The sequence below is a fragment of the Gopherus flavomarginatus genome, unplaced genomic scaffold (assembly GCF_025201925.1).
Source record: "Gopherus flavomarginatus isolate rGopFla2 unplaced genomic scaffold, rGopFla2.mat.asm mat_scaffold_37_arrow_ctg1, whole genome shotgun sequence".
In the NCBI taxonomy this organism is placed as follows: domain Eukaryota; kingdom Metazoa; phylum Chordata; order Testudines; family Testudinidae; genus Gopherus; species Gopherus flavomarginatus.
The window spans coordinates 3,708,167-3,717,237 of NW_026115070.1; the positions used below are offsets into that span (position 1 = coordinate 3,708,167).

General features: G+C 45.3%; 1 long non-coding RNA gene across 1 annotated transcript in view; it reads left to right on the forward strand.

The window, feature by feature from the left end:
• LOC127042374 (uncharacterized) overlaps positions 1 to 8,513 on the forward strand; it is a 174,786-nt gene extending 166,273 nt beyond the window's left edge. Inside the window, exon 2 of the long non-coding RNA XR_007771918.1 lies at positions 8,263 to 8,513. This is a non-coding gene — a long non-coding RNA (uncharacterized LOC127042374). The remainder of the gene's footprint in view (positions 1 to 8,262) is intronic.
• Positions 8,514 to 9,071: the final 558 nt, after the last annotated feature.

The window sequence follows — 9,071 nt, forward strand, 5'->3', positions numbered from 1 at the left end:
GATGTGCTGTGGTGACCAGATGTCCCAATTTTATAGGGACAGTCCGAATTTTGGGGTCTTATCTAGGATCCTATTACCCCCCACGCTGTCCCGATTTTTCACACTTGCTGTCTGGTCACCCTAGGGTGTGCACATGTGTGGGTCCCAGCTGCTCCCTGCCCCTCTCATTGAAGCAGATGTGCAGGGTTACTGCCCTGGGAAGTGCAGGGCACCAGTGGATGTGGGGTTGGCTGGAGGTAGGGTCTGGCTTCAGGCAGGGCAAGGGCTGCGTGGCTGGCTGGCTTCAGGCAAGGGGGTGCATCAGGGGTTGGCTGGAGACAGGGCAGGGAGGATGCGGCTGGTGCAGGCAGAGCAGAAGGTGCAGGGCTGGCTGGAGACAGAGGCTGACTGCCGGCAGGGCAGGGCAGGGGGTGCAGGGCTGGCTGCAGGCAGGGCGTGGGGCAGGGCCGGTGCAAGGAAGTTTCATGCCCTAGGCGAAACTTCCACCTTGCACCCTCCCCCCCCCGCACCCCTGCCCTGAGGCGCCCCACCCGTGGCAGCTCCCCCCTCCACCCTGAGGCTCCCCTCTTGTGGCAACTCTCCTGCTCTGCCCTGCGGCACCCCTCTCGCCCGAGCTCACCCCTGCTCCGAGCACGAGCACCCCGAGCACGCCGTGGCCGCTTCACTTCTCCCACCTCCAAGGCTTGCGGCGCCTAAGCCTGCCAGGCAGTCAGGCACCCTCCTCTGAGCCACAACAGCCCTGACAGTTGACAATAGAGGCACCTTAACCCCTGAGTTCCTTCAATGTGTCCCCCTCGGGGGTCCAGCTCCGATCACCAGATACTCGGGGTATGTCTATACCACCTGCCGAATCGGTGGGCAGCGATCGATCCAGCGGGGGTTGATATATCACGTCTAGTGTAGATGCAATACATTGAGTGCTCTCCCCTCGCCTGCTGTACTCCAGCTCGGTGAGAGGCGCAGGCAGAGTCTACGGGGAGCTGCAGCAGTCAACTCACCGAGACTGTGACATTATAATTGTTAGGCCTGAATAAAGATATAGCAGACAAAACCAGGTATGCCAACCTGACCAAAGTCAGGCTAACAGAGGTTTGTGGGTAATCCCTGAGTGGAAAACACTGAGAAGCAGCAGCATGTCTCACAAGCGCTGGGAAAAAGTGAGATAAGAGAGAAGCTGCATTCCTGGCATAGTACCAGATGTGCTGTGTTCGGGCAGCTCCTTCGAAGAACTGATAAGAGTCCTAGTTTCCCAGTCTCCTTGTTTTCGCTCCCTGGTTTTGTTCTTTGTTTGTTTTTAACTCCCCTACATTTCTAACTTTAGGCATGCATGTATACTAAAGGTGTCTAGTTTCTAGTTGTTAGAAGAAGGGGGTGGGTTGCTCCAGTGAATAATTTATGACGCGACGGAACTGTCTATATAGGCTTATACTAAGATGTAAAGAGCAGGCTGGTTCTCTCTGGAGACGAGCTGCTCTCTATTGATGCGTGCACTTGTCAATAAAGAGCTTTTGATCGGACCTTGCTGGTGTTGCCTGTCTCTCTCGCGGTCAGACAACGAACTTTGCCGTCTGGGTTAGAGTCCCTGACATCTTTGGCGACTCCGCCGGGACCCGTCTGACTCTCCGGCGGGGGATCGGACCCTGAGGCAACGCAGCGCGCATCCTCCAGTTTAGAGGAGCCTTGCCTGGTGATCTGATCTCTGCGTTGGCGATAAGGCGTGTTCTGTGAACCAGCTGAAACTCTTGGAAATCCAGCAACGTCCACCTACCCATTGAGTAGGGTCCAGGTTGTCGGGGTTAGAGTCCCTGACTACTTAGGTCTGGGTTAGAGTCCCAGTCCAGGTCTGGGTTAGAGTCCCAGTCCAGGTTTGCACAGGATCCAAGTTGTCTGGGTTAGAGTCCCAGCCTGGGTTTGAGTCTCAGTCCAGGTGTTCAAGTCCCTGGAGAGGTAAGCGAGCGCTCGACGCGGGTAGGTGGGGGTTAGAGTCCCTTTACCTCGACCCGGGGAGGAGGGGTTAGAGTCCCTTCATGAAGAGGGGTTAGAGTCCCTTCATTAAAATGAGACAAGTTGGCAGTAAGTGCCCGGGGGATGCCCCGTTGTCTCTGATACTTAGAGATTGGAAAGAGATTTCTGAGACAGCTGATCTAGTTAAATTTAAGATGAGAAATCTGTGTTGGATCCAATGGCCATCATTTACCTTTCATTTGTCCCCAACTAGAGACTGGCCGGTGGGTGAAACCTTTTCCACAGATAGGAGGAACTCCTTAAGGGATATTTTGGTTGATCTTAGGCCGAGACAAATGGATTACTTGTTTGTATGGTATAATTATAAACCCATGGAGGGATGGGTAGCTTTTGAAGCTGTTTGTATGGAGAGCTCTTGTAAAAAAATCACCCACCATATGCACCAGAGCCGCACCGGGAGGAGGACAATTTTGTTCCTGTTCTTCCCCGTCTGATGGAGTGCAAGGATTCAAAAGCAGGTTAGGGACAGTTCAGGGACAGAGGAGAATCAAGGGGGAGCTCAGAGTGATGTTCCCTCATCTTCAGAGGAATCAGGCAGCCTCACCCCCTCTGTGCAGCCTCCATCCAGCCTTTTGCAAACTTGGTCAGGGACTGCTTTTCAAACACCCCCAATATTACAGCAGCCCTTGTCCTTGCCCTTGTGGACCCCCACTAGGTTACTTAACTCCATGAGAGAGAATGTTTCTGAGACACCTCTGATATTACAAGCCTCATTGAGAACTTATCTGGTTCTACTGGTTGCTGGGGAACATGAGATGGTTTTACCCATACCCTGTTTGCAACTTCAAAATTGTTTAACTGGCAGTGCACTATGCCTCACTTATGAGACAATCCTGAGGCAGTGGAAAGAATGTTCTGCACAATCTTTTTCACTCATGTGCCCACTTGGGCAAATGTAAATCAGTTATTAGATACTCTCATGACAGAAGATGAAAGACAAAAAGTAAAAGAAAAATCTGCAGCTCATTTGAATGCACCTTGGCTAATTACTGACCCTAACTGGAATCCCAATAATCCAGCTCAAAAGACAAAGTTGGATGGATTTTTAAAAGCTGTTTTGAATGGTATTAGAGATGCAGGGGAGGCTACTCCAAATTGGAGCAAGGTGACTGCTTGTGTTCAGCATCCAGATAAGCACCTCTCTGACTTTTGTGCTCGACTGATCTGTGAAGTTAAAAAGCATGGGAATTTAAATCCTGAAACTGATCATGGAAAGGAGATGGTTAAAATGGTTTTCATGTCACAATGTGCAAAGGATATTGCAAAAAGATTTAGAAAGCATCCAGATGGTACGCAAGGGAAAAGTTTGTCTGAAGTAGTTAGCATTGCTACTAGAATGTTTAATGGGAAAGAGAAAAAGAAAGAAAAAGACATAAGGAACGGGTTAATTTAAAAATCATCTTGGCCCCGGGATGGAAGGAGGGGGGTGCTCTGCGTTCAGGGTCAGGAATCGGCGCGGACTGTGCTTGGTGCAGGGAGGGGCTGCTTTCGGCCCCAGCTGGCTGTGAAGGAAAAAATATAGACAGAGGCGAAGCAAAGGAAATACAAGTTACAGAACTGAAATTACATTTGCAAAGCTTAACTGTCCAGTAAGATCCAACAGTGTGCCTTTGTGACCCTGGAGTCGGTGTGGCTTGGTGACACCAAAGAAGCCACAGGCAGCCGACCTGGACTGGAATCTCTGAAAGAGACGCTGCAGGAGATTCCAGGGTGTAAAAGAACAGCCCTCCCAAGAGCAGAAGCATGTTGGAAATTCTGGACAAGCTGTATACAGGATAATCTCCCTTCCACCTCTCCCCCTCCTCTGAACATTATACACAGAAGTGGCCAGTCTGGACGTACGTGTGTAAGTATGAAAGGAGCTTCGGGCTTGGGGCATTAATATTTTCCTGAGTGATGTGGGAGCGTTCCCAACACTCTCCGTTGTTGTTTTATTATTTTATTAATGAAGCTTTAAAATTCAGTTATATGGTGTGTTTTCTTTATCTTCCCCCAACGATCCTGTAGTGTCAGCCTGATCATCTGACATGAGGGATAGATTGGTAACAGAAATTTGTCACAGTTTGGTGAGCAATTAAGAAGAGGGGAGCCCTGCAGAATTTACACCATCTATTTGTTTTACCCTTGTTATTTTGTGTTTGCTTTGCTTGGTACTATTGGTGTTATATGCTGAGAACTGCACGAGTAAAAGTGAGTCCTAATAGGATAAGGAAACACTATTTGGTTCTGGTTCTGTTCTATTTAACCCGTTACTGTTGTTGTTTTTTTTTCTCTGTTCATTTGGGTGTTAGGAGTGTGGGTGGAACTGAACCTCTTGTTCGTAATTCCTCGGAGTGGAAGCCATGTGTACGAGACAGCTCTGAGGTTAAATTGAGATCCTTCTGTCCTGTCCCCTGTAGCGGTCAGTGTATAGAAGTGGGAAAGTCTGGCTTAGACTGTAATTCCCTCTGCTCTCTGTGTAATTCTCTTTTCTGTTTAAGTGTCAAACAGATGAATGAGTCTCTGGGTAAACCCTCTAAGAGTAGTCCTTCAAATTATATGTTAAGTAAATGGCCTTTGCCCAATGGGCCATGTGTCTTCGTCTAGGTGGCAAGCCTCATGAAGGAGGACTCGGGTAGTCTTGTGAGTAAGAATGTTTAAGGGAAGAGACCAGGAGGGGTGGGGGGCTAGTTGAGAAGCCCACCCTCCTAGCTAAACTGGTAGTGGAAGAAGTTGGTGCCTATGGAAGGGACGGTTCAGTGAGAAAAGCAGGATCGGGCCCAGGCGGGCAGGCAACAGACAGAGAGATTGGAAAACAGGTTGGAAAACTTTAAGGGTGTAGTGGAAGGAAGGAGTAAGTAAGTGTAAGCATGGGGATTTCAAATACCCAGAACTTACTTGGAATGGTGATTTGAGTTGATAAAAGTGGCTGTTGGGAGACAAGCAAGTGATTTAAGGGAGAGTGAGAAGTTAACTCTGTAGTTGCTGGAGGAAACAGAAGTTGAACTTTGCAAAAATGCTGAAGAGGAAAGTTCTTGGTGTCTTTGAAATGTTTGTAAATAAATTGAGGCAAAGATATTGTTAATTGCAATCATTTAGAATTTAGTTAAATTAGCTGAAGAATGTATATAGTGCTATGTAATTGAAATTTTATTAGGCTGTAAGGGCACTATAAGTAGTGATGTTTTCTTTCAGTGTTTGAAAGCAAGAGTTAAAAGTAAAAAGCAAGCCAGAAAGCATCTGTATTCATGCAAATTATCTAACTGATAAGGTAGGAGCCACTGAAACCTGGGCTGCCTATGAAACACATAAAATATGGGATAATTCCTCTGTTTTTCCTGAAATCAACAAGGGTATTTGTCTATTTTAAGCAATGATTGTCTGCCCAGAAGGGGTAGACCTCTGTTTTTTTGTCTTTCAGATAATCAGAGAAAACTGGTGCCAGCTAAACAGCATTCAACGTACCATGCATTTACTGGCACAATAGAAATTATGTTTTGTGTTCTATGTTCTGTCTTGTGGTGTTTGTCTTGTGGCCGGAATTTTTGTGTTTAATATTTTTATAAAATAATCTAGTTTAAAAGCAAACAAAAAGTTTAAATTAAAATGCAGATACTTGTTTTGTTCAACTTGGAATACAAAGTGTTTAGGTAAATCAGGAGAATGTGATATACTAAAGTCTAATGCATTCCTTAAGTAAGGAAAAGAAAGTTTATTGGTCAAATTGTTAATTGCAAAAATTGTTGTTAAAATTTGCATACCAACAGTCTTTGAAAGCAAGGACATGAAAAGTTATCCCACTCCCCATATTGTACATGGGATCTTTCTGGCTACCTCAGATTTCTAGCCAGAGGGCTGGGGATGGTGGAAGGCTATTGGACTAGAGGTTGTATTGAGTGAACTCCTCAAAGTGGGTGTGCTTGTCCTGGCTTGTTGCTCGAAAGCTCTGTAATAAGGTTATTTTAGTAAAAGAGTGTGTGTGGCATATATTAAATAATAAGACTAATGTACTGTATAATGACAATGTGTAGGTGTTCATTGTTGGGAAAAAGGTGTATGAGTAAAAAGTGAAAGTTTCCTTTGCATGTTAAAAGAAGCCAAGAAGGGAAGAAGCACAAAGAACAGAATGAATTAACTGAAAAAATAAAATAAAATAAAATAGCAAGCTCAGGCTATAGATAAGACACTGACTCCATTCAAGGACACTGCTCACAGTTAAGACTTGGTTAACAACCAGGAAAAGGAGGGCTTGAATTTGCCCATGCAGCTATGAGATCTGAAAAACACTGCCAGGCACTAATGAAATGTGTTAAGTTTTTTTTCTCACAGGTAAGGAAGCGCTACCCAAAGACCCTAGCAGCCCTGCCACTCCTTGGAACCAGGAGACGGGATTGATGTAAAGGTCCACCAACGAAAGACTGCCTTGGCTCCATGCTGGAAAGGCCCTTAAGTCCTGATGACTACCAACACTGCTGTGAAGTACCAAAGACTGACTGCTTGGACCCAAGATTCTCACTGCAAAAAGACCCCTCCACATTGGGAGAATTCTCCTACTGATGATTAGCCTATTTCACCTTCTAGCTCCACTGTGCCTTCTGGACAGTAGGGAAAAAGTACAAGGTGAAGTGCTAGTAGCCTCTCCCTTATCCACTGACAGATCTACTGTGCCTTTGAATTTTTCTAGAAAAAGCAAAACCATTACAGGGTGATGTGCTAGTAACCTCTCCCCTATACGATGCTGCACCAAGACTGTTTTGGGAAAGAAGAAGGAACACTCACTCCACTGAAATTGCTAAAGTCCAGGAATTCCTGACTAGAAAGGACATTAAGAACTGACCCCGGTGAAGAAACAGAGAATTGTACACTGGCAGAAAAAATTTGTGGGACCCATGCTTGGGAATGTGGTATTGATTGGATTTTGGGGTTTATTCTACAGGCTGTGCCCTGTGTTGTGGATAAATTCTTCAGCATGTATTGCTCTCTCTAATTGGATTTTAAATAACAAGTACCCGAAGAGTTTGTTCTGCCACTGGAAATTTTACCTGTATTGAAACCATTCCAGTGACTAATAATGTAACCCCCTCCTATGCTATTAATGTCAATGCCTTTTAAAAGTACCTGAAAATAGTTAAATAACAAATGTAATATAGTACTACACCAAGGAAAGATGGTATTAAATATCACTGAGGCTGGGAAGGCATTGCAGTGGGATCTAGTATGTTTGGACATTCAGAATTTCCTGAATGACCAGCTGATGGCCATTTGGAGTGATCTTGAGTACCAGACTTGGCCCACTGCCCTTACAGACACATCAGGAGTACCATCTGATCTGTGGTCATGGAGATATACTAAAGACTTTCTGGGTGGAAGTGTAAACATTTACAGTGCTCCTTCCAAGCATTTGGACTGGGGGATGTGGGCTTCCACATACCGAATCCTGACGGGTCCATGGGGAGGATGCACATGGGACTGGATTATTCACCGAAACATCTGGGAAATTAGACCACTTGGTATACCTAACTGATTTATAGTCAGTGCCCCAATCCCTTAGTTGTCAGACAAACAGGATTCCACTCTTTTGTCCGTGCACTCATTCCTGGATTGTGGGTGGCTAAGCTCAAGAGAGCAGTTGTAAATATTTCTGCAGAGCTTGAAAAAAACCAGCTAATGCATTAATAGATGCTTTCCAAAAGTTGCAACGAAAGACTGATGAAGTAGCAGAAGTAACTTTGCAAAATAGACGTGTGCTAAATGCCATGAATGCTGAATTAGAGAGGGGCTTGTGCTCGCATTGGGGAAAAATGTTGCTTTGCTGTTAATCACTCTGGCTTAATTGACAAAGATTTACAAGCTATTAAGAATGTTGCTGTTGTTTTCCATGCTATATCTCTTGATCACACTTTTAGTTTTAAGGACCTCCACTCAGACCTTGGGTCATGGTTTACTAGCCTCCCCCGTACAATTGTTAAATGGATATGTGTCCCAAGAGTCCCATTATGGTCCTCTAGGGACAAAGGGGGGATTGTTAGGCCTGAATAAAGATATAGCAGACAAAACCAGGTATGCCAACCTGACCAAAGTCAGGCTAACAGAGGTTTGTGGGTAATCCCTGAGTGGAAAACACTGAGAAGCAGCAGCATGTCTCACAAGCGCTGGGAAAAAGTGAGATAAGAGAGAAGCTGCATTCCTGGCATAGTACCAGATGTGCTGTGTTCGGGCAGCTCCTTCGAAGAACTGATAAGAGTCCTAGTTTCCCAGCCTCCCTGGTTTTGTTCTTTGTTTGTTTTTAACTCCCCTACATTTCTAACTTTAGGCATGCATGTATACTAAAGGTGTCTAGTTTCTAGTTGTTAGAAGAAGGGGGTGGGTTGCTCCAGTGAATAATTTATGACGCGACGGAACTGTCTATATAGGCTTATACTAAGATGTAAAGAGCAGGCTGGTTCTCTCTGGAGACGAGCTGCTCTCTATTGATGCGTGCACTTGTCAATAAAGAGCTTTTGATCGGACCTTGCTGGTGTTGCCTGTCTCTCTCGCGGTCAGACAACGAACTTTGCCGTCTGGGTTAGAGTCCCTGACATAAGTATAATCTAATATCTCATTGAAAGGTGACAGGGCCAGAAAGAGTTAATTAACTCACCTCACCGACTGACCTGACCCGTGGGTGAACCTTAAAAACTGGTTAACAAGATATGTAAATGAACAGAGCTTTGAAATGCAAGTCTGCAGTGTTAGAGGTAGAAGGGGAGGTGTTTGCTCAGGTCTTGTGATGTCAGCAAAGAAGTCTTGTCTATTGCTATAGTTTTAGTTCAAAGAGCAAAAAAAGAATATTAACATTTATGATGATACTTGAGTGAAATAGTATTATTGTCTGTGTCTCTTTGAAGGTTGTGGTAATCTGTATCTGAACTGTTTGATGGATGTACTAATTGCCAGGATGTTTGGAAGAAGAGTTAAGCCTATTGTTTTCTCAGGCTGAAAGGCTGCTGGAAATGTTTAAGAACCTGGGACACGATCCTTCTTCATCTCAGATCTGCTTTGGGTTTCAAGAGGGGGAAACCTTAAGC